Raw genomic sequence first — 14862 nt, 5'->3', positions numbered from 1 at the left:
ATATTCTTCCAAGTGACGTAGCCGTCACATCTTAAGATGCAATGCAGAAATTTTTTCCAAGTTATATTACAGAACTATTGGAAAAATATTCACTATGCCAAGGAACAGAAAGGTCAAGACAGTAGTTTTGATGGCAAAGGTTTAGTTAATAGCTGAGGAAGAGAGAGACTTTACTTTAAAGAGAAGTAATTCAAAGACGTAAGCAGCTGAAAGAACAGCACAAGATAAATGAAGGGAAGGTACAAGGCCAAAACTAGCAGGCAGTGGTAACGTATCAGATCTGAAGGACAATACAGATAAAGGAAGGGATGTAACCACAGATACATTTACAGATTTTAAATTTGAGCTTGTATGTGAAGGGAATGTATATAAATAGGTTGGCGAGCAACAAGATTTGTTATGAAAACAAACAGGTGGACAAGCTCAGCAAGTTCTAAAAAAGGGTCACCAGACCCAAAGCGTTAACACTGCTTTTTTTTTCTTCACAGGTGCTGCCAGACTTGCTGAGCTTTTCTGGCAATTTTGTTCTTGCTCCTGATTTACAGTATCTGCAGTTCTTTTGGTATTTAAGATTTGTTCTGATTTTGGATGATGTCAACTTGGAGATTGAAGTTCAAGACATTGGCATGGTAGATTTTATTGTAGAAAGCCTAACTGTATTCAAAAACTATCTTCACAGTTAATAAAGCATAATTCAAGATACCATGCATTTTAGTTGAAGCAATTGGAACAAAAGATGAAGGATATTCACGCAGAGTACAAACCATGCAAACCCGAGATTGAAAATCCATTGGAAATAAATCTACTAATCACATTGTAATTATTTGTTTCATTTTTGAACATTTACATGATTTTCACTGCAATGGCAAAGGCTACAAGCTAATTCACATCCTTTCCACAAAAAAAAAACGAAACCCTGGCCAAAATTTTCTCACGCTGAATACCATAACGCTGAAATGACCAAGGGTTACAATGAAAAACTAACAACTTAAAATATATAATGAAAAATTTATGCTTTGTTACTGTCAAAGTAAATCTAACCTATAATTAATAGTAGTAATCAGAACATTAAGGTTTATCATTACAGATTATTGGCAAGTTTATATCTTATAGAATTTGGTAGATTTAAGGAATCTGATGAAATTCATCTAAACCCAATTCTATTTTGGTGGAGTTGTATGGCTGAGGACAAAATCAGGCTATCTCAACATTTAAATAAGTCTGTAAAATCTGAAGATATTCTAATGCCCAAACAAAATAAATTTTCTAGCTTTTCAAGTTGCAAAGAAAAAAATGCAAAAACTGAGAAATCCAAGTTTATCGAAGATTTGCAACTTTAAGATCCTGACTACACCTCTGGAAGGGAAGAATGAATGACTTACTTATGAATGATTCACATTGTCATTTGTATTTAAACTATAGCGAAAAGTTTCAGTAACCAAAATCTGGTACCATTTTGAATAGTTTGAGTAAAAGAATAAAAGATACAACCGAAAAAGAGAGTCTTGAACCTTGACCAGCTCACCAAAGGCAATGGCATTCTAGAGTTGCACTAATATATACATCATTGGTAAACTGCTGAGAACAAATTACTTTTGTCATTTTATGTAACAAACAAATAGGAACAAATTCAGGAACTTTGAAGTGGGTCACCTTCCAATCTCATTTTAACTTTCTCCCCAACCCGGTTGCCGTTACTCTTTAAGCATCAACCAATCCCTCAAAACACCGTGACCAAGAAATGCAGGAAAGTGACCTGTGCCTCGGCCTTTGTTGATGTAGCATTCAAGCTGACTATTCGTAGTCATGGCAGAACAATATGGATCGATTTACGTTTAGAAGAAGAAGGCATTCAGGGCAAGTTCACAGAATCGGTAACTTGGATTACTAATACTACTGGGCAAACTAATACATTACCAGATTTTTTGTAGTGTAATCTACAAATGCGTGGCTTGGACTGTTCTTTGATTTATTTAATTGAAATTAAAACCAAAGGAAAAATGTTCCTTCTTAATCCGTGAAAGTGAAAAACGACGATCTCGTCGACTGTAAATGCATATGCAAAGATTCTTTTTTAAAAAAATAAACCCCATACGTTTTTACTAGAAGCAATTTTTTCTACACATATCGCAACACATGTTTAAAAAGGAAATTAATAACCCAAATCTTTCTCGTTCTTCCGCCTTTCTGAAACGATATCAATGAGAACCATGGGCAAAAAGCAGTCATAATGTGACCATCCTTACTCAGTTGATAAAGCTTTTCAATTCTCAGTTTATAACTGATGCGCCAGACGTAGAAGCTGAACACTGGAGTCACAACAGCGGCATAAAGTTGATGTTTGACCAATTGTTTTGTCTACCCAGAGGACCACGCAATGCAAAATTAACTCCACAAGAGACACAAACACAAAACGTGGCATGACCTGAAACACCTAACTAACTGTTTATCTAAAGTTTGTTGTTTTTAAGAATGCGAACAAGCGCGTGTGGTTTCAGAAAACTACGCTGCAGAGAACCACCGCAGTTACTGCTTGTGAAGTACTTCAAGTCGGCTGGACAAACCGAGACTCGCTTTCTTTACTTAGAAAGCGACACTATTTTTAAAAGGACGAAAGCTCAGTCAGACTTGTGCTGCAACCGCTGCCCCTTAAGTAAAGCATTTTTTAAGGGGGAAAAAACTGTAAAAAGCGGGCGCTGATATATGACTTACCGGAAAAGTGTACAGGAAACGTGCAGCTCTACCTCTCGCAACAAGTCCCACAACCACAACTGACAGTATGGCGGCCAAGGTTGGACTGGAGTTAACTGTAGTGCTTATCAGACCTCCACCATAGGCCGTCCCCGAGCCCCTCTCCAATTCGCTTCCCTTTTCCCACAGCAGGGTTAAAGTAGCAGCTGGGTCCCACAGCTGGATTTACCACTTACAACTGATCCGATCAATCTCGCAGTCCTCTACAAAACATACTCCTTTCACTTCTGTTAATGTTTGCTGCTTAAGCGTGAATGTGCCATGCGACGGTAATTTTTATTGACAAACGAGTGAAACGTCCTTTCGTTTATATTTTCACCTCTGATTTTAAACACGATACATAAGTTTCACCTACTAAGGTAGAGCAAAAGACTCCCAGGAACCTCCTGCAGTGTTAGATTAATGATTTAATTTCCTATTGAGTACATTAGCAGTGACTGGAATGAGCGGTTTTCAGTTCGTAATACTGAGCTCATGTTACACGCTGCCCATATTTTGCTACGTGTGGGAGTTCACCCAATACGACAAACGTGTAAAGTTCTGTACTCATGCTTAATAAAAAGAATTCTCTGGGGCCGGATTTGATTCCCCATCTCTGTCACTTTGGTCTCACAGCTACAGACGAGTAACATGACCCGTACACAGTAGGCTCTTTGTCAATTAAGTTGAGACCAAAATTGCATTTCTTAAGAAATCTAGAAATAAAATTCAATGAACAGCCAAAGCCATAACCAAAGTTAAAACGTCTGCTCAAAAACAGAAGTTGCTGGAAAAGCTCAGCAGATCTGGCAGCATCGGTGTTGAAAAATCAGAGTCCACATTTCGGGTTCAGTGACCCTAAGAACCGATGGTCGCTGGAAAAGTGTTGGTTTGTATGCAGCGCAAAGGATGGGGACGGGGGTAACGTGTAAACAGTAGATAGGGTTGGAGCCCAAGGAGAGACAAACAAAAAGAAACAAAGAAACCTACAGCACTGGAACAGGCCCTTCAGCCCTCCAAGCCTGCGCCGATCAAGATCCTCTGTATAACCTGTCATCTATTTTCTAACGGTCTGTGTCCATTTGCTCCCTGGCCATCCATGTACCTGTCCAAATATATCTTAAAAGACGCTAATGTGTCTGCGCCCACCACCTCCGCTGGCAACGCATTCCAGGTGTCCACCACCCTCTGTGTAAAGAACTTTCCATGCATATCTCTCTTAAACTTTCCTCCTCTCACTTTGAACTCATGAACCCTAGTAATTGAGTCCCCCACTCTGGGAAAAAGCTTTTTGCTATCCACCCTGTCTATAGCCCTCATGACAACAGTAGTTGGATAAACAAAGGAGTTGAAAACGATCTGGCTTGTAAGGTGAATAGCTGCTAATGGGGAATGTTAGCGACTAACAACAGGTAGTGTGTTATGACAGTCTATGTGATGACAAAGCCTGCTGTGTGGAGTAGGGTCTAGGACATGGGAGATTTTAGGCCCTAAAATTATTGAACTTGATATTGAGTCCAAAAAGCTGCAGGGTCCCCAAGTGGAAAATAATGTGTTGATGTTAGATGTTGGCCAGGGAATAGGGTGGTGTGTTAAAGTGGCAGGCAGCTGGAAGCCTTTTTTGTGAGCAGAACCTTGATGTTCTGAGAAGTGGTCACCCAGCCTATGCTTCGTTTCCCCAATCGAGATGAAACCACATTGTGAGCAGCGAATGCAGTAGACTCAATTGTGAGAAGTGCAGCTTCATCTGGAAGGAGATAGTAAGAACTGCCAACGCTGGATTTAGAGATAACACAGTGTGGAGCTGGGGGAACACAGCAGGCCAGGCAGCATCAGAGGAGCAGGAAAGTTGATCTTTCTGTTGGGTTCTGAAGAAAGGTACTGATCCAAAATGTCAACTTTCCTGCTCCTCTGATGCTGCCTGGCCTGCTGTGTTTCTTCAGCTCCACACTATGTTATTTCTTCATCTGAAAGGTACGTTTGGGCCCTTGGTGACTGGGGAGAGAGGTGGTAAATGCTATTTTTTCTATTTGGGCTCTATCCCCACCTATCAATTACTCCTTACCCCCTACCCCACCCTATGTGCTGCATATAAACCTATATTTTCCTAGCTACCATCAGTTCTGAGCAAGGGTTGCCAGATCCAAAATGTTAGCTCTGATTTGTCTTCACAGATGTGCCAGACCTGCTGAGCTTTTCCAGCAAATTCTGTCTTTGTTCCTGATTTACAGCATCTGCAGTTCGTTTGGTTTGTAAAACATTTGTTTGTGTTCATGAACAATCCAGCAGAACACTTGGACCATGTGTTGCAAACTGGCCTTGCAAAACAAAATATTACTATATTGCCCTTTATGTTGTGTGGAATGAAGGAATTACATTTTAACAATAATTTTGGAGCACAGCTCGAAAGGAATTGGTATCATAAACATTCTTCCTTGAAAATAAACAGTTTTTGAAAATAATATTTGGTAACAGCAGTCTGGGCCTATATTACATTTGGATTATTTACAAAGGCAGCAAAAAATTAAATAAGAAAAGCGTAAAGAAATTTGGGGAGTCCACCACTATTTCCATACCTAGTGAAAAAATTAAGGGGTGCCTGTTGTGGGTGTGGTCTGGAGGAATATTGCAGGTAGTAGAAATGGCAATTCTAGATTTGGGGACCAGTAACTTACCAGGGTTATCACATCTGAGCATCAAGAGATGTTGATTAGGAGGTGGACCCATCCACCCTTTGATTTGCTACAGGATGCCAAGCAGTCAATCCAATGGATTGAGTAACCCTCAGGTTGTAAGGCACAGTCAGTTGAAGCTGTAATGAGCCATGTCTCTGTAAAACAGAACACAAACATTCACTTTGTTAGAAAGATTTCTCCTTATAAGACCTAGCAAGTTTTCTCAAGCCTTCTTACCAAACTCTCCTTATTAACAACCTACCAAGACACCATATGGTGTACGTCTTGTCCAGTGCTAGCCCAAAACTACCAACCACCATTACAAGAAGAACTCATCACTGTCAGGATACCCCAGAGTAGACTGGCTTCCCTGGTGCCAGTGTGTGCTTTAAAATACCATTGTGTATTCAGACAAGCATAGTCAGTCCAGAACTGTCCTGCATAGTTCTTAGCAAGAGAAATTGTTACACATTTTCTCATTGCAGCAGGAAATATCACACAATAAAGCATGAAGAGCCAAGCCAAAATCCTGATCTTGACCATCCTATGGGGCTGACTGACTGTGTCCAAGCCAGTGGATGGGTATCTCAGACTGCCTTTGACTTACTGCTTTGGGACCTCCTGGCTGACCAATGTTTCCCATGATTTGACTAATGATTGCTGACAACTGCAAGTTTACTGGCATTGTGCCTATGCTGAATGACAAGGCAATATAACAATCCTGTGATCCTGGTAACTGACTAATGGGGCATACTGCAAAAGAGCAGGGAGGGGCAAGGCAGGGCAGAGATGCTGTGAACATCCAGGTGGGGTCAAAAGTGAGTAAGTGTGAAGAAAGTAAGTCAGCACCGCTGAGATGCAACCTTGTCTAATCATAAGCTTATGTACACATGTAAAGTGTTCTTGCAGCAACATTATCATGATGCATTGATAGACATCCTCTTTGGCCACAGGTAGGGACTGGACAATAGCCAATATTGTCCCATTGTTTAAGAAAGGTAGTAGGGATAATCTGGGAAATTTCAGGCCTGTGAGTCTCACGTCAGTGGTAGGGAAATTATTGCAAAAGATTCTCAGGGACAAGATCTATATGCATTTAAAAGCAAATGGACTATTAACGATTAGTGGTTTTGTGTGGGGGAGGTTGTGCCTCACTAACTTGATTGAGTTTTTTGAGGAGGTGATGAAGATAATTGATGAGGGTAATGCACTTCATTTTGTCTCCATGCGCCTCACTAAAGCCTTTGATGAGGTCTTTAACAGCTAACTGGGTCAAAAGGTGAAGTGATGAAGATGGATGCAGAACTGGCTTAATCATAGGAGACAGAAGGTAGCGGTGGAAGGATGCTTTTTGGAATGGAGGGTCGTGACTAGTGGTGTTCCACAGGGATCAGTGCTGGGACCTCTGCTGTCAGTGCTCTAGATGAATGATTTGGAGGAAAACATGGCTGGTCCAACTAGTAAGTTGGCGGACAATACAAAGATTGGTGGACTAGCAGATAGCAAGGAAGATTGTCAGAGGATACAGTGGGATATAAATCAGTTGGAGGCATGGATGGAAAAATGGCAGACGGAGTTTAATCCAGCCTAATGTGAGATGATGCATTTTGGAAAGTCAAGTACAGGTGGACGTTATACAATGAATGGCAGAACCCTTAGGAATATTGATATGCAGAGGGATCTGGGTGTGCAGGTCCACAGATTGCATGCTTACCTTCATTGGAAGGGGCATTGAGTATAAGAATAGGCAAGTTATGCTGCAGCTTTATAAAACTGTAGTTAGACCACACTTGGAATATTACCTACAGTTCTGGTCACCATGCTATCAGAAGGATGCGGATGCTGTGGTGAGGGTACAGAAAATGTTATCAAAGATGTTGCCAGGTATGGGGGATTTTGACAATAAAGAAAGGTTGGATAGACTGGGTTTGTTTAGACTGGAATGCAAGAGGTTGAGGGGCGACATGATGGAAGTTTGTAAGTTTGTGAATGGCATGGAAAGAGTGGAAAATATGAGGCTTTTTCCCAGGGTGGAGGGGTCAATTACTATTGGACATAGGTTTGATGTGCGGGGCGTGGATGTTTAAAAGAGATGTGTGAGGCAGTTTTACGCGCAAAGTGTGGTTAGTACCTGGAACATGCTGCCAGAGGAGGTGGTGGAGGCAGAAACAATAGCAGCTTTCAAGAAACAGCTGGACAAATACATGAATAAGAAGGGAATAAAGGGATCCAGATCCTGTAAGTGAAGACAGTTTTAGTATGGAAGGGAAAAGCGTGTTGGCGCAGGCTTGGAAGGCTGAAGGGCCTGTTCTTGTGTTGTATTGTTCTTTGTTCTTTGTTCTTTGTTCTTTGATGGTTGCTCATCTGTCTCGAGGTCCAGCATGGCAATACAGAAGCACATTGTAAATGGATTGGATATGTGCCATGGTGATTTGGTGTGTCTGTCACTTGTCAGATGCCAGCATCCATTGATATCTGTTGAACTGGCAGCACGGTGGCTCAGTGGTTAGCACTGTAGCCTCACAGCACTAGGGACCCACGTTCGATTCCAGCCTCGGGCAACTGTCTGTGCGGAGTTTGCACATTGTCCCCATGTCTGCGTGGGTTTTCTCTGGGTGCTCCGGTTTCCTCCCACAGTCCAGAGAAATGCAGGCTAGGTGGATTGGCCATGCTAAATTCCCCATAGTGTTCAGGAGTGTGTGGGTTATAGTGGGATGGGTCTGGGTGGGATGCTGTAAGGGGCAGTGTGGACTTGTTGGGCTGAAGGGCCTGTTTCCGCACTGTAGGGAATCTAAAAAACTTGCAGCTGCTGCCAGGTAGATGGATAAGCAAATGGCCAGCTGACTTGCCATGTACTCGCTTCAAGTTTCACTTTGGGAATTGTGAACATTTAGTTTCCTTGTGCCAGAAGAGGATGGGAAACTGCATATGAATGAGGTGAGATTTGTAATTAATGAGGTCGACAATAAACAACATAGGGGCAGCACGATAACTTAGTGGTTAGCAGCGCTGACTCACAGCGCCACGGACCTGGGTTTGATTCCACCCTCAGGCGGGCGACTGTCTGTGTGGAGTTTGCACACTCTCGCCGTGTCTCCGTGGGTTTCCTCTGGGTGTTCCGGTTTCCTCCCACAGTCCAAAGATGTGCAGGCTCAGTGGATTGGCCACGCTAAATTGCCCGTAGCATTCAGGGATGTGTGGATTAGGTAGATTATAGGGGGATGGGTCTGGGTGGGATGCTCTCAGCGTCTGTGTGGATGTATTGGGCCGAAGGGCCTGTTTCCACACTGTAAGGATTCTATGATCCCCTTTAATAAGCTTCTCGTTGCTCCCTAGTGAGAATGCCATCTCAATGCCCACAACCCTGTTTGAAAATGCAACATCTTGCTTCTGATGTCACAAAAGACTCACCCAACCTCTCATGCAATTCTCCCAGATATCTAGCCAGAGCACTTAATAAAACATAAAACATAGAACTGTACAGACCATGATGTTGTGCTCAATATGAGGCCAAATTAAACCAATCCATATGCCTGCCCTTAGTCCATATCCCTCCATTTCATGCATATTCACCTTCTTATCTGAAAGTCCCTTAAAATGCCCCTTTCGTATCTGCCTCCACCACCATCTCTGACAGCACGTTCCAGACTTCTACCACCCTCTGTGAAAAACTTGCCTCCCATATGTCCATTGAACTGTCCCCCTCTCACCATAAATGCATAACGTTAGATATTTCAACTCTGGGAAGAAGATTCTGACTGTCAACCCTATTATGGTATCATATATTTTTATAGTCTTCTGTCAAGACTCTCCATCAGCCTCAGCCATTCCAGAAAAAAAACCCAAGATTTTCTAGCTTCTCCTTGTAGCTGATACCCTCTAATCTAGGCAGTATCCAAGTAATCCTCATCTGTACCCTCTCCAAAGCCTCCACATTCTTCCTGTAATATGGCAACCAGAATTCATGCAATAATCTAAGTGTGGCCTAACCAAAGTCTTATAAAGCTCAGCATGACATCCCGAATCTTGTACTCAATTCCCTGCCCAATAAAGGCAAGAATGCCATATGCTTTCTATCTATCTACTTGCATGGCCACTTTCAGGAGCTATGGACTTAAACCCCAAAGATTACACTGTACATCAAAGCTATTCAGGGTCCTGCCATTAGCTGTGCACTTTTCCTTAACATTTGATCTCTCAGAGTGGAACATCTCACACTTACCTGGATTTAACTCCATCTGCCATTTCTCCGCTCATATCTGCAACTTATCTATATCCCATTATATCTTTTGATAACCTTCTACACTATTCACAACTCCACAGATCTTTGTACCATCTGCAAACCTACTTACCCACCCATCTACATGTTCATCCAATTTGTGGATATATGTCACAAACAGCAAAGGTGCCAGTATGGATCCCTGTGAAACACCACAAATCACAAACTTCCAGCCTGTAAAACACCCTTCCGCCACTACTCTCTTCCTCCTATGGGCAAGCCAATTCTGAATCCAGGTGGCCAATTCACTGTGGATCCCATGCATCTTAATCTTCTGGATGAGCCTACCATGAGGGATCTTGTCAAAAATCTTACTAAAATCCATGTAGACAACAGCCACTGCTCTGCACTCATCAATTACATTTGTCACGTCCTGGTAAAATTCAATCAATTTAGTAAGGCATGACGTGCCCTGCACAAAGCCATGCTGTCTGTCCCTAATAAGGCCATGCTTGTCCAAATGCGCATAAATCCTATTCACAAAAACTCTCTCCAATAGCATCTTAACAACCAATATGAGGCTCATGGTCTGTAGTTTCCTAGATTATCAGTATTTCCATTCTTGGACAGAGAAACAACATTAGTTGTTCTCCTCCGGGACCTTTCCTGTGGCTAGTGGCTAGAGGAACAAAGGTCCTGGTCAAGACCACAGCAATATCCCCTCTTGCCTCTCTCAAAAACCTGGGGTAGATACCAATGGGCCCTGTGCACTTATCCACCTGAATGCTCTTAAAGATATCCGTCACCACTTGTTTCTTGATCTCAAAATGTCCTAGTATTATAGCATGCTCCACACAAATCTCACTATCCTTCATATCATTCTCCAGGGTTAATACTAATGCAAAGTACTCATTTAGGATCTCACCCACATCCTCTGCCTCCAAACATAAGTTCTCTCCTTTGTCCTTGAGTAGTTCTACCCCCTCTCTAGTTATTCTCTTACTTTTAAGGTGTCTATAAAATGCCATGGGATTCTCTTAACCTGCCTTGCCAAGGTCATTTCATGGCCCCTTTCTTGCTTTCCTAATTCCCTGCTTGAGTACTTTCCAGCTTTCTTTATATTCCTCATGGGCCTCACCCGATTTCAGCTTCCTAAACCTTACATTGGCTTGTTTTTTCCTTTTGACTAAATGTACAAACTCCCTTGTTGTCTAAGGGTCCTTTATCTTGACATCCTTGTCTTTCCTCCTTATTGGAACATGCTGATGCTGAACACTCATCAGCAAGTTTAAAGTTTTTGCAAAGAATTGTAGCTTGGTTTGTGCGTGAGGTTGTTGACTTGCACGCCAAGCTGATTTGTTTTCATTCAGCCATTTCATCACCATGCTACGTAACATCATCATTGAGGCCTCCAATGAAGCAATGTTGTTCTACTCCACTTGGAATTTATATTGTCCGATCTGCTACGGTGAGTTGTGTCATTTCCAGTTCTTTTCTGTTTGGATTTGTATCTCGGGTTGATTTTTGGGTTGATTATGTTTGTTGATTGCATTATGGATTGAGAACCATGTCTCTAGAAATTCCCGTGCATGTCTATGTTTGGCTTGGGCTTCTCTGGCTATAATAACAACCAATATGAGGCTCACAGTCTATAGTTTCCTGGATTATCCCTATTTCCATCTTGAACAGAGGAACAACATTAGCTCCTCGCCAGTCCTCCCGAACTCTCCAGTGGCTAGTGACTAGAGGATAATCCAATCAAAGTGATTGCACCCATCATATATATGAGCTTTACCCTTATTGGATGAGCCCTTCAGTATGTCCTGTTTGAGTGTAGATGTAACATTCTCCCTGATTAGTAATGCAACTGGTATCTACCCGACAATATGAAAAATTGCCCAAGTATTTCCGGCACACAAAAAGCAGGACAAATTCAATCCTGCCAGTTACCGCCCCATCAATCTGCTCTTGATCATCAGTAAAATGATGGAAGGTGTCATTAACAGTGCTATCAAGCAGCACCTGCTCAGCAATAACCTGCTCTGTGACGCCCAGTTTAGGTTCCACCAGGGCCACTCAGTTCTGGCCTCATTACAGCCTTGGTCCAAACATGGACAAAACAGCTGAATTCTAGAGACGTGGTGAGAGTGACAGCCCTTGACATCAAGGTTGCACTCGACAGAATGTGGCATCAAGGAGCCCTAGGAAAACATGGAATCAGTAGGTGTCTGGGGGCAAACTGTCTGGTGATTGGAATCATACCCGACACATTGGAAGATGGTCATGGTTGTTAGAGGTTAGTCATCTCAGCTCCAGAACATCTCTGAAGGCGTTCCTCAGGGCAGTGTCCTTGGCCAAACCACCTTCAGCTGCTTTTTCAATGACCTTCCCTCCATCATAGACCAGAAGTGGGATATAAGCCAATTAATGCACAATGTTCAATACCATTTACAACTCCTCAGAGACTGAAGCAAGCCATGTCCAAATACAACATGATCTGGACAATGTCTAGGTTTGGTTGATGAGTAGCAAGTAACATTCATGGCACACAAATGCCAGGCTATGACCATCACAAATAAGGGTCAATTTCTCCTTCACCCCTTGGCATTCAATGGTGTTACCATCACTGAATACCCCACGATCAACATCCTGGGAGTTGGCATTGACCAGAAACTCAGCTGGACTCACCACAAAAACACAGCAACTACTACAAGAACAGGTCAGAATCGAGGAATACTGCGGCACGTAACTCATCTCCTATCTCCTCAAATCCAGCCTACCACCTACAAAGTACAAGTCAGGAGTATGAAGGAATACTCCTCTCTTGCCTGGTTAAGTGCAGACCTAACAACACTCAAAAGGCTTGACACCACCTAGGACAAAGCAGCCCACTTTATTGATACTACATCCACAAGCATCCACTCCCTCCTCCACCGATGCTCAGTAGCAGTAGTGTGTACCATCCACAAGATGCAATGCAGAAATTCACCAAAGATCCTCAGACAGCACCTTCCAAACCTATGACTACTTCCATCTAGTAGGACAAGGGCTGCAGATGCATGGGAACAGCACCAACCTCAAGTTCCCCTCCATGTCACTCACTATCCTGACTTGGAAATACATTGCCATTCCTTCACTGTTGTTGGGTCAAAATCCTGGAATTCCCTTCATAATGGCATTGTGGGTCAACCCACCGCAGGTGGATTGTAGTGGTTCAAGAAAGCAGCTCACCACCACCTTCTCAAGGGCAACTAGGGATGGGCAATAAATGTTGGTCAGCCAGCGAGACCCATATCCCACAAATGAATAATTTAAAAAACTCCACCTCTGTTACTTTCCTCTCTATCTTGTCTAAAACAATGAAAGCCTGGAATGTTGAGCAGTCAGTCCTGTTCCTCTCTCAACCAAGTCTTTGTAATGGCCGTAACAGCATAGTTTCACGTACTGATCCGGCTCTAAACTGCCTTACCTATAACAGTCCTAATGTTGAAGTAAATACACTTAGCCCATTAGTACCAACGTGTTCATTTACCTGTCTCTGCTTATCCTTTCTTTCTGATTTGCTGGTCCTAACATCTACTGTTCCCTCAATCTCTCCACTTGCTGACCTGCTGCTCTGGTTTCCAGCCCCCTGCCACTCTAGATATCACTCTGGCTCCTGTAAGATTGTACCCATGGATTTTATATGTATGAAATATAAGAAATATGTTTGTCATAGTGCATATTAAATTAACTCTGATGTGATGTGTAGGTGTTTATATGGTTATGTTTAATATTTGCAAAGCCATACTGAGAAATTATGATCAGATGGTAACTGATACTGAAAATCAGAGAGTTGAAATGACGAGAAGAATGTTGAGGAAAGTGAATTGGAAACCATATTTAAAGCAAAATAGACAAATGCATGTATTTAAGACAAGAAAAGCAGATAAGGGAAACAGTACATTCTACTTCCAAAAATGGAGATACAGTGCTAGACTTAAACCATTGTGGCTTTTTTAAGGATGTTAGTTAAAATAAAAGCAGAAGTTAGAGATATTAGTCTCGAAAGTGTCGTAGCTTTAACAGGAAATAAAGAAGTAAAATCTTTTAAAATTAGACTGCTCAGACATTTAAAGATGGAGTGCAATTTTTGAAGGAAGTTTGAATCACATTTGACTTCTCAAAATTTGTGTCTATAATAAGTATATCTATAGTAAACATTTTAAACTTTGATTCCACTCATGACTAGAGTTTTTAATGAAGGCAAGTCTTTGAGAAACACTGTTGCTGATCCCCATCTATGTATGCAGTCCATAAAGCTACCTTTCTGATAGTATTACTGGTTTTAAGCATAAATTATAATTTGTATTGGTATTCACCCAGGATAGGATATGGACGATAGTGAGGATAGTGTAGAGCATATGCTTGGGCATTTTGAGATCAAGAAAGAAGTGGTGTTGGATCTCTTGAAGAGCATTAATGTGGATAAGTTCCCAGGGCCCAATGGTATGTACTCCCTGGTTATTGAGAGACCCAAGAGAGGAGATCGCTGAGGCCTTGACCAAAATCTTTCAATCCTCGCTAGCCACTGGAAAGGTCCCAGCGGACTGGCTAGTAACTAATATTATTCCTCTGTTCAAGAAGGGAAATAGTGATAATCCAGGAAACTATAGACCAGTGAGTCTCACATCAGTGACTGGGAAGCTATTGGAGAGAAATCTTAGAGTTATGATCATTTAGAAAAGCAAGGCCTAATTAGGGACAGTCAGCATGCTTTTTGCAGGCAAGTCATGTCTTACTAAATTGATTGAATTTTTGTGGAGGTGACAAAGGTGATCGATGAGGGTAGAGCAGTGGATGTTGTTTTCGTGGATTTTAGTAAGGCTTTCAACAAGATCCCTCCTGATAGGCTCATCCAGAAGATTAAGATCCACAGTGAGTTGGATGCATGGATTCAGAATTGGCTTGCCCATAGAATGAAGGGAGTAGTGGTGGAAGGGTGTTATTCCGCGCGGTGGTCTTTGACTAGTGCTGTTCTGCAGGGATCTGTACTGGGACGTCTGTTATTTGTGATATATATAAATGATTTAGATAAAATGTAGATGGGTGGGTTAGTAAGTGTGTAAATGATACAAAGGTCAGTGGAGTTGTGGATTGCGTAGAAGGTCTTTGAAGGATACAGTGGGATAAAGATCAGTTGCAGATATAGGAGGAGAAATGGCAGATGGGTGTAATTCGGGTAAGTGTGAGGTCCCA

General features: G+C 42.1%; 1 protein-coding gene across 6 annotated transcripts in view; it reads right to left on the bottom strand.

The window, feature by feature from the left end:
* Nucleotides 1–3164, bottom strand: part of sema4d (sema domain, immunoglobulin domain (Ig), transmembrane domain (TM) and short cytoplasmic domain, (semaphorin) 4D) — a 243197-nt gene extending 240033 nt beyond the window's left edge. For 4 of the 6 annotated variants that reach the window (XM_048527938.2, XM_059644599.1, XM_048527928.2 and 1 more), the window contains exon 1: nucleotides 2713–3163. The gene's annotated coding sequence lies outside the window, so the exon portion shown is untranslated. Of the gene's footprint in view, nucleotides 1–2712 lie in introns of all 6 variants that reach the window. The other 2 variants (XM_059644600.1, XM_048527936.2) reach the window with 1 other exon arrangement.
* Between the last annotated feature and the right edge of the window lie 11698 nt (nucleotides 3165–14862).

This window comes from Stegostoma tigrinum, chromosome 3 (assembly GCF_030684315.1).
Source record: "Stegostoma tigrinum isolate sSteTig4 chromosome 3, sSteTig4.hap1, whole genome shotgun sequence".
NCBI classification, from domain to species: domain Eukaryota; kingdom Metazoa; phylum Chordata; class Chondrichthyes; order Orectolobiformes; family Stegostomatidae; genus Stegostoma; species Stegostoma tigrinum.
The sequence above is the reverse complement of the archived record's forward strand: the minus strand, read 5'-3'. Positions and strand labels throughout refer to the sequence as shown.